Below are 13663 nucleotides of genomic sequence, written 5' to 3' on the forward strand. Positions count from 1 at the left end.
TGCCACGCTGTCCCTTTCTCACCCTTGGAGTGGAGCCTGGGGGTTCTCAGAGTTGCTGGGAGAGTCCCAGGAGCCCTGGCCCCAAATCTGCATCCTACACATTGCCTGGGAACACAGGGCCCATTTTTTCCTTGGCCTCTGCTGCTCCTCTCCATCCTGCTAGGATCCCTCTCTCCCCCTGGGGGCAGAGTGGGGGCAGGAGGTGGTGGGAGGGTGGAGGGATGCTGCTCAGTAAATAATGCAGAGCCGGCAGCTCTGATTGGCTTCGGGGAGGCAGACACTGTGTCTACATAAATGGCAATCACATCTTCTGTGCCTCTTAACTGTCACTGTGGAGAGGAGAGAGAGAGGACAGAGAGCAAGTCACTCCCGGCTGCCTGTGAGTACCGCTCTTTGTCCTCATGGCTCATGCGTCCAGCTCCCTGGATGGCCATGACCCTGGGGTTTGGGGTGGGAGGTTTGCCGGTTGATTCTAGCTGTGCTGAGTTCCCCTCTTGCAGGAGGAAGGAGGTTCGGCCGACAGGGACAGCTGAGCATTCAGTGTGTGCAGGTGACACAGGGTTTACAGGAACTTTTCAAGAAAATAGGCACCAACCTAGGTCGGCTTGCTTTTTTGTGCCATCTGCAAGCAACAGGTCTGGCAGAGAATCCGAAACTTTGGATTGCTTTTTAGGCCGCATTCCTAGAGCCATGACAGCAACATAACTAAGTGAGTGGAAATTATTTTCCAGACTGGCTTGTGTACATGTAGAGACCGGGGAGGCCACACGATGGGTGGGAAAGAAGGAGGCTATGCAGCCCCACAGACTCGGGTTTGCATTCAGATGCATACCTCCCCGGCCGCCTTTCCTTCCTCAGACATGAAGGAGAGGAGCTAATTAACAGCATCTTCCCCCAGATCATAGTAAAAACCAGGTCTGATTTTATAAAGGGGCGGGCACACAATAGGTGCTCAATAAATGAGAGCTCTATTATGAATAAGGGAGGAAAGTGTGAGGGCACTGAAAATGCTGCTGAGAGGTGTGCTGCGCCCTCCATAGCCTGTTTTCTTCAGTTTCCAAGCGAAATTCAGGCAGGTGACAGGGGTTCTTCCCACAAGCTTGTTTCTCTCTTGAAGACTCCAAGGGCAGAGGCTCCTTGCGAAAATTTCTCATTCAGATAAGCAGGGTTTCCCCTCCAAAAAGTGACAATCACTGCACAAAAGCTGGTCCTCTGTTGGTTTGTCAAGGGTGCCAGAGACAAACACTCCTTTTGCTGGGGGCACGGGAGTCCTGCTGGCAGTGTGCGGTGACCCCAGACGAGAACACAGGCATCCTGGATGGCTGACCACAGAGCAAGTTAAGGGGCGTCTGGACGGTTCTGAAGGAAACAAAATCAAGCCATTCTCAGCAGTTTCTTTTCTTCCTCTCTTCTGGGCACACACTGGGTGGGCCTCTACACACAGCCAGTGTGAAGAAAATAATTAAAATAAATCCCCCTTAACTCCCCTTGCCACAAATTCAAAGAGATAGCCTGGGGGATCTAATTACTTTTGTTTTCTGCTCTTCGAGATGTTGATTATTCTGAAGGTTTTACTTTCAGACACTTAACCTGAGTCAGCTGTTAAGTTTAGGGCATGGCTCTAGGAAAATCACACTACGTGGGTATTTTAAAAGAAGTGTTCTGCAGCTGGGCGCAGTGGCTCACGCCTGTAATCCCAACACTTTGGGAGGCTGAGGCGAGTGGATCACCTGAGGTCGGGAGTTCAAGACCAGCCTGGCCAACATGGTGAAACCGTATCTCTACTAAAAATACAAAAATTAGACAGGCGTGGTGGTGCGTGCCTATAGTCTCAGTTACTCAGGGGGCTGAAGCAGGAGAATTGCTTGAAGCCGGGAGGCGGAGGTTGTAGTGAGCCGAGACCACGCCATTGCACTGAAGCCTGGGCAACAGAGCGAGACTCTGTCTCAAAAAAAAAAAGAAGTGTTCTGATGTTTTGTGTTTGTCTGGTGCTTGTTGGCATTTCTGGAGGAAGACAATCAAGGAGCCCAGAGGCACCTCGTGGGCATATGAGACAGCAATGGGCACAGGACCTCGTAGAAAAGGTTAGAATCCCACTGTGCTGAGAGACAGCAGAGGGTCCTGGTCTTCTGGTTTGTACAGAGGCAAGTGTGAAAGCCATTTCTGAGCTGTGCGGGCTGAGAGGAGCTCCGTGCCTGCTGCATGCTTCCCTCAGCCTCTCCACATTGCTGTAGAGGGGATCAGGCTGCTACTTTGCAGAGCTGATGTGAAGTTTAGGAGAATATAGGTAAAGGGCTTACACTGCTGCCCTGTATATGGCAACTATTCAACATTTCTTCTGCTTTGGAGGAGGTAGGGGAGAGGCACTTCTCTTGGCGCATGGAGGGCAGCAGAGTTTGTTGAGCCTCTGCCTGTTTCTGTTGGGATCAGCCCAGGTGGGTGGAGGCAGACGTGTGTCTGTGGGGTCAGTGCTCCCACCCGAAGCCACATTCCCCTGTTCTCCCATGTGCAGTGAACCAGGCAGGAGCCCTGGACCACACTCTGGGTTGCAGGCACCACCTTCCCCATCCCCAGTGCGAGCCCTGTTTAGAGTCCTGTGGTCTCATCTCTGGCCATGGTGAGGACACAGGCAGCTGACAGTGCAGGTGTAAGTGGATTCCCAGGCCAAAGGTGTGTTAGGAAAATGCTGGCTTCAGAACACCAGCACCCACTCCTTCACTTACTGGCTGTGTGGCTGTGGTCAAGTTAAACAGCAATAACTCTACTGGCCTGGCAGGGTTGTGAGCGTGTTCAGTGAGATAATGTATACCATGAGCTTATCAGGAGCTTGAGCACTGCTGATTTGTTTGGTTTCTTGGACAATAGGGTGTGGCAACCAAAGTTCAACAGATTCTCAGGATTTTTTCTTGGAGGGGGGCACCTCAAGTGCAAGCTTCTTAGCAACACCAGGCCCCAGGCCAGCAGCTATTCAATATGAGGAATAGGGAAGCATTCACTGTGAATCTAGAAGTCAATATTTGCCACCAAACTGGCTCGTAAGGACTCCCCAAAGAGTGTACCAAAGCATACTAAATAGATTCACAGTGCAGGTGTCCTGTGTTTGTAATAGACGGTAAACCAGGCCATGTCATGGGCACTGGATATTATGACTATGATGAAAAGAAGCAACCAACTAGAACATAATTCGAATTGTCTCAAGCCATTAGCAAAGGCAGATGGTTATGATCTCTTGTGAACTATTAATGTGACTGCAAGAGAAAGGGGGAAAGAATTGAGAAAAAATTTGTAAGCGGGGGTGATTTCTGAAAAGTTTCTTCTGACATAACTCTTCAATAAAATGAAAACAAAAGAGAAAAGTTAAAATTACCTAGTAGTTATCATAGAAACTTTCAAGATTAGCAACCATGAATGAAAATAATAAAATTTGAATGTTTTAAGGTTTAAAGTTAAAATGTAAATGAAGGAGCAAAGCTTACAGAGATGGAGTGTCTATGCTCAATGCCTGATGGTAGATGACATTTCTGTATCATTCCGGTTTTTCAAAAAGAAGTTGACAACACCCAAAAAGAACTGTACAACTCACATGTCTTAATTCCACTGGGGAATTAATATCTTTGAGAGACAGACCCAGTAGGTGCGACCTGTATGGTGATGGTGGGGTGTCATCTACTCATGACGGTGCTGCCCTTAACAGCAAACAGCTAACAGGCAAAGTGGGGATGGATAGTGTCATAGGAACACGGTGAAATCCCCACTCAGCAGCCCTTAATAAGTGCAAATAGGAGCGTTATGTTAAGGAAATTCTGCATATTGTAATTAGGCATACAGGAAAAATGTCAAGTGAAAAAAGGATCCCCAGTCATACACACATCCTCACTGCAACTATTTGAATTGTCTACGGTCAGGACTAAAATGGAATAATACCAATCAGTTTCATGTCCTTGGCATTCTTTTTTGTCTTTTGAAATTGCTCAAGTTATGAATTTTTCCAGCCAACATTAACTTAGTTCACAGCATGGTTACAGAGATATGAGTGGAAGTAGCATCTTTCCATGGGAGGAAAACTGAAAACCAAGACAAACTTCTCTGTGGCTCCTTTCCACGGATAATTGTTGGCCAAGAATCTACTTTGACAGAGCATTGTTTATTAAACAGGGAATGAATAAGAAACAGCTGCACAAAGCTCCTTCCTCCTTCATGTCAGCAGAGGAGCAAGGCTTTCCCCTGAATTTTGATCTTTGTTTGTTGTAGAAATTTTCTCCATTTTCTCTTATGCTACCTCAGGAGAAGAGGCTTCTGCCTATCTTTTATAGCATCAATAATAATAATTGCTAGACACAGGTTTACAGTCCAAAGTGCTCTCTGCCTTCATGAGCTTGCGGCCGCATTTTACAAGTAAAGAAATAGACTCAGAGAGGCCAGGACGTCAGCCAGCAGCTGCATGCCTCTTGCCGCAGAGCTATGGACTCAAGCTGTTTTCTCTGAATGCAAACCCACCATTCTTTCTACTCTTTATGAGGAGGAGGAGGAGGAGGAGGACTGTCCTGTGGAATTGTAGTGCTGAAAGCATAGCTCCACTTGATCGTGGCAGGTCCATTTTCCAAGGCAGACCAATCTCGCCAAGGAGGCCAGCTGGGCGGAGTGGGACTTAGAACCCAGTGCGAAGTCCCTTACAGGAGTTCCTTTCTGGACAGAAACTCCCTTGAGATGATGGATTTTATTCCTCCTGAATTTGCACAGGTGTGGAGAGTGAAATGATATGCTTCAAGCATCTACCTTGTAATTATCTTGTACTCTCTTCATGGTTCTGTGTGGTGCCTAGGATGATGGCCATGGTACAGATTGTAAGTGGAGCTGCAATGGAGTGGACGTGTGTGTTTCTCCCAGCATTCCTATGTTGAAATCCTCACCTGCAATGTATTAGGAAATGGGAACTTTGAGAGGTGATTAGGTCATGAAGTCAGAGCCCTGATGAATGGAACAAGTACCCTTATAAAAGAGATGCTAGAGAGACCCATCACGCCTTTCACCATGTGAGGACATAGAGAGAAGGCTATGTCTATGAGAAACAAGCCTCACCAGATACCAAATCTGCCGGGGCCTTAATCTTGGACTTCCAGCCTCAGAACTCTAAGAAATCATTGTCTGTTGTTTATAAGCTGCCCAGTCTATAGTACTTTTTATAGCAGCCCAAAGGGACTAAGATAGGGGGCTTGGCCACAGTCTCACCTCCTGCCAAGAGCTGCCCAAGCCCTTTCTCTTTCTGGTTACCATTTGTAATGAACATGATCTATAAGCAACCAAGGCACCCTGGCAGCTGCAGTGCCCCTGTGGTCCTCAGCAGGCATTCGGGAAATCATTCCTTGCAGCCCTGGGAGAAACTGGTTTTACAAGTTTCTAATCCTCAAGTTACTTAAGCCATGCTCTTTTCATCAACCGATATGCATCTGGCTACAGCTGTTAGGGATGCTCTGTACCTGTGTTTGAGTCCAGGACATTCTCTCGGGTGCCTTCAGGAGCCAGACTGCCGGAGTTCAACTGTGGCCTCATCTGACTACAGCAGGTGTGGAGTGTTGGTTCAGCTGTGCAGCCTCTCTGTGCCTCGGTCTTCTCATCTGTTAGAGGGAATAATAGTAGTCCTGACAAGGTTCTTATGAAGATTAAATACGAGAACCAGGCAAAGAGCTTAACTTGGTTCTTGGCACATGTAAGTTCATATCAACGTTAACTATTTTTTAGACCAATGAGAGAGTGCCTGTTTAAACAAGAACACCCAGGTTTACATAAAAGTAGTGGTACCAGTGTAAGACAGTGGCAAGAGTGTGTGCATATGTGTGTGTGTGGTGCCCTGGCTTAATTGTGCCAATCATAAGTAGAGACACTTTGGCCTACAGGATGAAGGAAACAGGGGTTCTGCCTCGGCTTTGCTGCAACCAGCTTCACACCTGGGACAATCCTTCCCTTTTCTGGGTCCCAGGTCCCTCCCTTTTAAAATGAGCATAGTAATAGCTCTCACCAATAAAGCATTAAAGGAGCTAAGATGTCAGCCTGTCCTGGGTCTCTTTTCCAACAGATCTCTTGTCTCTCCCACTGACTCCAAACCACACAAGCCGTGCTTCTCAGGAACCCAGGATGCCTGGATTGTGGTAGGGTTCTGCCAATGGGAGGTTTAGTGGGAGGCTGGAAGGCAGAGGTAGCAGCATCCCCGTGATGCTGGCTCAGCCTCCACCTCCATGCCTGCTCTCCCAGCAAGCCTGACCTGGCAGCTTTGCACGGACACCCTGGATCCTGGTTCCAGGAGCACAGTCTCTCCCATCTCTCCATTGGAGGGATGGGAGTGCATCATAGTGGCCAGAAAGGTTACCTGAGCGGCCGGGCGCGGTGGCTCACGCTTGTAATCCCAGCACTTTGGGAGGCCGAGGAGGGCGGATCACGAGGTCAGGAGATCGAGACCACGGTGAAACCCCGTCTCTACTAAAAAATACAAAAAATTAGCTGGGCGTGGTGGCGGGCGCCTGTAGTCCCAGCTACTCGGAGGCTGAGGCAGGAGAATGGCGTGAACCCGGGAGGCAGAGCTTGCAGTGAGCCGAGATGGCGCCACTGCACTCCAGCCCGGGCGACAGAGCGAGACTCTGTCTCAAAAAAAAAAAAAAAAAAAAAAAAGAAAGGTTACCTGAGCTTCCTCAGTTACCTAAGGTCACGCAGCTAATAAGCCTTGGAGATAAGATGCAAGCCGAGTTCTCTGGATCCAGAGTCCACCCCTCTCCCCCGCAGCGCCACGCTGCCTCCCAGAACACTTTCTATTTATGTTGCTTTTTACCCATGTAAGGAAGTCTGTGATGTTTCTCTCTCTGTAGTTTATAAAGCTCATGTGCTAAGGGCCTCAGTGACACAGAATCTTCATGACTTTCTGAAGAATGCTGCGGGGACCTGGGGTCAATCCTGTAGCATACTTGGCTTTGAGGACCAGTCTCTGAGAAGAGCAGTTGTATGGAAAGTAGGCCTGAGCACTAACTCTGGCTCTAGTCCCTGACTATTATCTCATCAAAGAATCTGACAAATCTGTCAGCGCTCCCTAAGTCTTGTAAGCTAAAAAAAACCCAGCAGTTGCAAAACAGTGGATTTCCAGTTTGTAAACAGATGAGTTTGAGAGCCGTGGAAGAGAAATACAGGTGAAGATAATGTGTCCTAGAAGGGGAGGAAGGAAGGAGCTGAGGAAGCCAGCCTCAAAAGCCTCAAAATGAGGCACTTCTGCCCAGTTAATAATTTTATTTTTTACTTAAAGAAAATTAATAGACTTTCAGGGCAGTTTCAGGTGTAAAGGAAAGTTGGACAGAAAGTAGAGAGTCCTCATATTTCCCCTCTCCCCCACCCCCCACAGTTGCCCTATTATTAATGAAAACGTTTTACTAAACACCGACTCTGCAGCATCTCTCACCCCGTCATCTCAATCATCTTCCCAGCAGCACCGGAGGGAGGTATTTGCATGCATTCTTGCTTTCACAGAGGCTGAGAAGGAGCCTCAGAAAGGGGTGGAGGTTAAAGGTAACAGAGTAACTGAAAGCAGTGACTCTTGACCTCGGGTCTGCCTGACACTTGGTGGTGTAGCTGGAGGCCACTCGTGAGCGGATTCAGATTATTCACGTGCCTCTTGGCCACTGACAAAAATGCTCATGTAAAGCTTCTTAGTGGCCTGTTGTTTAACCAGAGTCTTAAGGGTTAAAAAAAGAACTTAGAGGATCTTTTTTTGAGGCAAGTTTATCAGATAGCCATTCTCCTGTTATTAAAAAGCTCTCTTGGCTAGAAACTTCTTTATGGTCTCGCTTGAAAGCATTTCTCCTACTGGACATTTTTATGGTCTTTGAACCCACAGAGAAAATGTCCATCAAGAAACCAGTCAGGCTGGGCATGGTGGTTCACACCTGTAATCCCAGCACTTTGGGAGGCCAAGTCGGGCAGATCACGAGGTCAAGAGTTCAAGACCATCCTGACCAATATGGTAAAACCCCATCTCTACTAAAAATACGAAAATTAGCCAGGTGTGGTGACACGCACCTGTAGTCCCACCTATTCAGGAGGCTGAGGCAGGAGAATCACTTGAACCTGGGAGGCAGAGGTTGAAGTGAGCCAAGATCGTGCCGCTGCATTCCAGCCTGGGTGACAGAGCAAGACTCCATCTCAAAAAGAAAAAAAAAAAAGAAAAGAAAGAAAAGAAAAGAAAAAAAAGAAACCAGTTAATCCAGGGGGAAATCAGCCAAATTAGTTTTGTGCCTGGATTTATAAGTATATGCTTGAGGGGGATAGTGAGCCAGGGCCTCAGTCCCAAAAGCTTACGTGTTTTCTGAGACATAAACTATGGCTCTTTTTTTCTGGAATAGTGTAAAAAATGTCAACCCTATTCTTTTCATCAGGATGGAAAAGGAAAGTCAAGAGAGGCTGAACAAAGTCTCCAGTGTCCCGGTGTTTGCAGCAAAATCATGTTTTGCCTGCATGAACAGGCAGTACCATGGACAGATCCACAGTGCATGGTTGCCATCGCCCCTCCGGCTTGTGAGGAATCCACTACCTCACATGCACAGTGGCGTGGATGGGCTTGCCCGTGGTGCTAGGGGTCTGGGCTGGGTTCTCTTCAGTGGCTGTGGCAGAGAAGTCCTAAGAGTGAAATTGCAGTGCCCAGACTGCGAGACACTTAGTCAAGTGCTGAGCATGGAGGGCTAGATGCTGGGCAGGGACTGAGACAGGAGATGGCACAGGTGGAAGTGGTCAGGACTCAATGGTGGGAGGGGCTGTGGCTCCTGAGCCATAGTGTCTCCTGTGACTCTTCCTTGTGGCAAATACGTGAGGGGCTGGTGATTTGAATTGTCTCAAAGGTAGAGAGTAGAGTCCAATAGGGTATATTACAGAAACAAAATGTCTAGAGGACCAAAGATCATTTATTCATTCATCATTCAGCAAATACCTATAGTGCTGTCTGTTGTCCAGAGCCTGTGACTGGTCCTGAGAATGCAAAAATAAATAAGTTGAGGACCGTGCTTGGAGAAGCCCACCATTAGCAAAGGGTATTACTGAATGTTGCATTACAACAAAATAACCCCACAGGTCAATCAGGAGGTCTGAGGGAGTTCAGGGGAGTCCATCTCTTCTTGAAGCATGTGGGGCTGGAGATGAGCTCTGACTGTTGCTGATGCAAAAAGACATTGAGCCAGAAGTCCAGGGAGGCAGCTGGCTCACTGTGCACAGGCAATGCACCACAGGGGCTGCGTGGAGAATAGCACAGCGTGGAGAATAGTGTGGGGTAGAGAATAGTGTGGAGAATAGTGTCGTGTGCAGCTGCTGGAACACTGGGCAGATTATGTCAACAGAAGCTATTTCAAGGGCCTGGAGAGGCATAAGCCACAGCCTTTATCATAGGCTAAGTCTTCCAGCTAATATTTACACAGCTTGGGGGCATAAAATATCAAACAGCTACAAATGAGCAAAAGATTCTCTGTGGCTTCATGCTAAGAGCCTTCTAAAAAGGTCTTTGTGGGAAATAATCTGTGAATAAATAACAGAGAATAATTTAAAATATAAGAACCAGGTCTTATTTTACACTTTGACTAGGAATATTTCTTTTGGTGTATGTGGTAGGTGTCTGCTCGTTGTGTTTGTTTATTCCAGAGCCACATGCTTTGGCCTGGTGCTGTGACTTAAAGCTGATACCTCCAGAAGCTGAGCATCTTTCTGAACCTTGCCCTGCTACCCCTTCTGAGTCTTCAGCTTGCTGCCTCACATGTGTGGCCCCCCAGGAGGGCAAATAGATATAGCTAGAATATTTGCTTCAAAAGGCATTGCTAATAGTCACGAACCAGGTACACGTCCTGAAGATTGTGAGATTTCACTACATAAAAATTGACATTCTCATAGGTCAAAATAGAATGATAAGCAAATTGGGTCCAACACAAATGAGGAAAATGCCTGCAAAACATTTAACAGACATAAGAGTAGGATTATTAGTATATTAGAACTCTCACAATTAAATAAGAAATATCTAACATCCTAGTGGAAAAGAATGCAGTGAGCAAGAAATTCATTAAAAAAGTTATCCAAATGGCAAAGAAACACACAAAAAAGCTATTCAGTTTCATTAATCAAAGTACAATGGGGCCGGGCGCGGTGGCTCATGCCTGTAATCCTAGCATTTTGGGAGGCTGAGGCAGGTGGATCACTTGAGGTCAGAAGTTAGAGACCATCCTGGCCAACATGGTGAAACCCTGTCTCTACCAAAAATACAAAAATATAGCCGGACATGGTGGCACGCACCTGTAATCCCACCTATTCAGGAGGTCAAGGCGGGAGAATTCCTTGAACCTGGGAGGCAGAGGTTGCAGTGAGCCCAGATCGCGCCACTGTACTCCAGCCTAGGCGATAGAGTGAGACCCTGTCTCAAAAACAAAAAAAAAAAAGAAAAGAAAAGTACAATGGAATCATTAAGTGCTTATAAGGCTGGTTAAACTTAAAATTAATATTCAAGCCCAGTGATTGTATGGTAAAATGAGCATTCTTATACACTCCCTATTGGGAGAGTAATTTGGTAAAAAAAAAAAAATAAAAATAAAAAAAGATGTTTTAGGGGAAAATTTGGCAATATATTTTCAAGACACTAAAAATATTTATCTCTAGAAGAATTTGTTCTAAATAAATTATAAAATAAGTGTTCTCCTTTTTATAAATTTTTAATGCAAAAGAAAGTGCAGAAATGTAAACAAGAGGTTGCACATTTTGGGATTATTTAGAAAAGCTAATAGCTGACATTTATTGAGTGCTAATTTGTTACCATTTATTTATTTAGTTGTTACACAAAATTCTTCAAGGTATTACAGGCATATCTCTTGTGAAAGGAAAATATCTTAGGCCCTTTCAAGCTGGGAACCACTCAGGGAATATCTGTCTCCCATTCTATTCAAGTTATCCCTTTGCTCACAGAGATAGATGCATATTTTGATTGCCTTCTTTGGAAAGACTTATCAGAAACTCAAAAGAATGCAACTATCTGTCTCTCACCTACCATGAGCTGGAAGCCCGCAGTGGGAGGGCCTTGCTTTGCACTGTCTCCACCTTTCTGGATGGAACTAATGTACTTCTTACAAATTGATTGATGTCTCATGTCTCCCTAAAATGTATAAAACCAAGCTGTGCCCCGACCACCTTGGGCACATGTCATCAGGACTTCCTGAGGCTGTGTCATGGGTGTGTCCTCAACCTTGGCAAAATAAACTTTCTAAATTAACTGAGACCTGTCTCAAATTTTCGGTGTTCACACCTCAGAAATATTGCAAATTCAGTTCCAGGTGACCACCATAAAGGGAGTTGCATGAACTTTTTCTCTCCAGTTCATACAAAAGTTATGTTTACACTATACTGTAGTCTATTAAGTGTGCAATAACATTATATATAAAAAGTATATACCTTAATTTAAAAATAATTTATTGCTAAAAATGCTACCGATCATCTGATCCTTCAGCAAACATAATCTTTTTGCTGGTGAAGGGTCTTGCCTCCACGTTGATGGCTGCTGACTTGTCAGGGTGGTGGTACCTGAAAGTTATGGTACCTGTGGCAATTCCTTAAAACAAAGTAACAATGAAGTTTGCTGCATCGATCAACTCTTCCTTTCATGAAGGATGCCTCTGTAGCATGTGATGCTGTTTGATAGCATTTTACCCCCAGTAGAACTTCTTTCAAAATTGGAGTCAGTTCTCTTAAATCTTGCTGCTGCTTTAGCAACTCAGTTTATATAATATTCTAAATTCTTTGCTGTTGTTTCAACAATACTCACAGCCTCTTCAACAAGAATAGATTCTGTCTGAAGATGTCTTTGCTCATCCACGAGAAGCAACTAATCTGTTCAATTTTATCATGAGATTGCAGCAATTCAGTCATATCTTCAGGTTCCATTTAAAATTCTAGTTCTCTATTTCCACCATATCTGTAGTGACTACTTCCACTGAAATTTTGAATCTTGAAGTCATCTGTGAGGATTGGAATCAACTTCTTCCAACTCCTGTTAATGTTGATATTGTGACCTCTTTCCATGAATCACAAATCAAATGTTCTTTTTTCTTTTTTTTTTTTTTTTTCAGAGATGTCTAATTAGTTTTTTATTTTTTTATTTTTTTTTTATTATACTTTAGGGTTTTAGGGTACATGTGCACAATGTGCAGGTTTGTTACATATGTATCCATGTGCCATGTTGATTTCCTGCACCCATTAATTCGTCATTTAGCATTAGGTGTATCTCCTAATGCTGTCCCTCCCCCCTCCCCCCACCCCACAACAGTCCCTGGAGCATGATGTTCCCCTTCCTGTGTCCATGAGTTCTCATTGTTCAATTCCCACCTATGAGTGAGAACATGCGGTGTTTGGTTTTTTGTCCTTGCGATAGTTTACTGAGAATGATGTTTTCCAGTTTCATCCATGTCCCTACAAAGGACACGAACTCATCATTTTTTATGGCTGCATAGTATTCCATGGTGTATATGTGCCACATTTTCTTAATCCAGTCTATCGTTGTTGGACATTTGGGTTGGTTCCAACTCTTTGCTATTGTGAATAGTGCCGCAATAAACATACGTGTGCATGTGTCTTTATAGCAGCATGATTTATAGTCCTTTGGGTATATACCCAGTAATGGGATGGCTGGGTCAAATGGTATTTCTAGTTTTAGATCCCTGAGGAATCGCCACACTGACTTCCACAATGGTTGAACTAGTTTACAGTCCCACCAACAGTGTAAAAGTGTTCCTATTTCTCCACATCCTCTCCAGCACCTGTTGTTTCCTGATTTTTTAATGATGGCCATTCTAACTGGTGTGAGATGGTATCTCACTGTGGTTTTGATTTGCATTTCTCTGATGGCCAGTGATGAGGAGCATTTCTTCATGTGTTTTTTGGCTGCATAAATGTCTTCTTTTGAGAAGTGTCTGTTCATGTCCTCTGCCCACTTTTTGATGGGGTTGTTTGTTTTTTTCTTGTAAATTTGTTTGAGTTCATTGTAGATTCTGGATATTAGCCCTTTGTCAGATGAGTAGGTTGCAAAAATTTTCTCCCATTGTGTAGGTTGCCTGTTCACTCTGATGATAGTTTCTTTTGCTGTGCAGAAGCTCTTTAGTTTAATGAGATCCCATTTGTCGATTTTGGCTTTTGTTGCCATTGCTTTTGGTGTTTTAGACATGAAGTCCTTGCCCATGCCTATGTCCTGAATGGTATTGCCTAGGTTTTCTTGTAGGATTTTAATGGTTTTAGGTCTAACATATAAGTCTTTAATCCATCTTGAATTAATTTTTGTATAAGGTGTAAGGAAGGGATCCAGTTGCAGCTTTCTACATATGGCTAGCCAGTTTTCCCAGCACCATTTATTAAATAGGGAATCCTTTCCCCATTTCTTGTTTTTGTCAGGTTTGTCAAAGATCAGATAGTTGTAGCTATGCGGCATCATTTCTGAGGGCTCTGTTCTGTTCCATTGATCTATGTCTCTGTTGTGGTACCAGTACCATGCTGTTTTGGTTACTGTAGCCTCGTAGTATAGTTTAAAGTCAGGTAGCGTGATGCCTCCAGCTTTGTTCTTTTGGCTTAGGATTGACTTGGTGATGTGGGCTCTTTTTTGGTTCCATATGAACTTTAA

At 44.9% G+C, this 13663-nt stretch overlaps 1 protein-coding gene across 1 annotated transcript in view; it reads left to right on the forward strand.

Annotated features, from left to right (window-relative positions):
* The first annotated feature begins 321 nt into the window (after window positions 1-321).
* DDC (dopa decarboxylase) overlaps window positions 322-13663 on the forward strand; it is a 107736-nt gene continuing 94394 nt past the window's right edge. Inside the window, exon 1 of the mRNA XM_055294442.1 lies at window positions 322-379. The gene's annotated coding sequence lies outside the window, so the exon portion shown is untranslated. The remainder of the gene's footprint in view (window positions 380-13663) is intronic.

This window comes from Symphalangus syndactylus, chromosome 9, assembly GCF_028878055.3.
Source record: "Symphalangus syndactylus isolate Jambi chromosome 9, NHGRI_mSymSyn1-v2.1_pri, whole genome shotgun sequence".
Taxonomy (NCBI): domain Eukaryota; kingdom Metazoa; phylum Chordata; class Mammalia; order Primates; family Hylobatidae; genus Symphalangus; species Symphalangus syndactylus.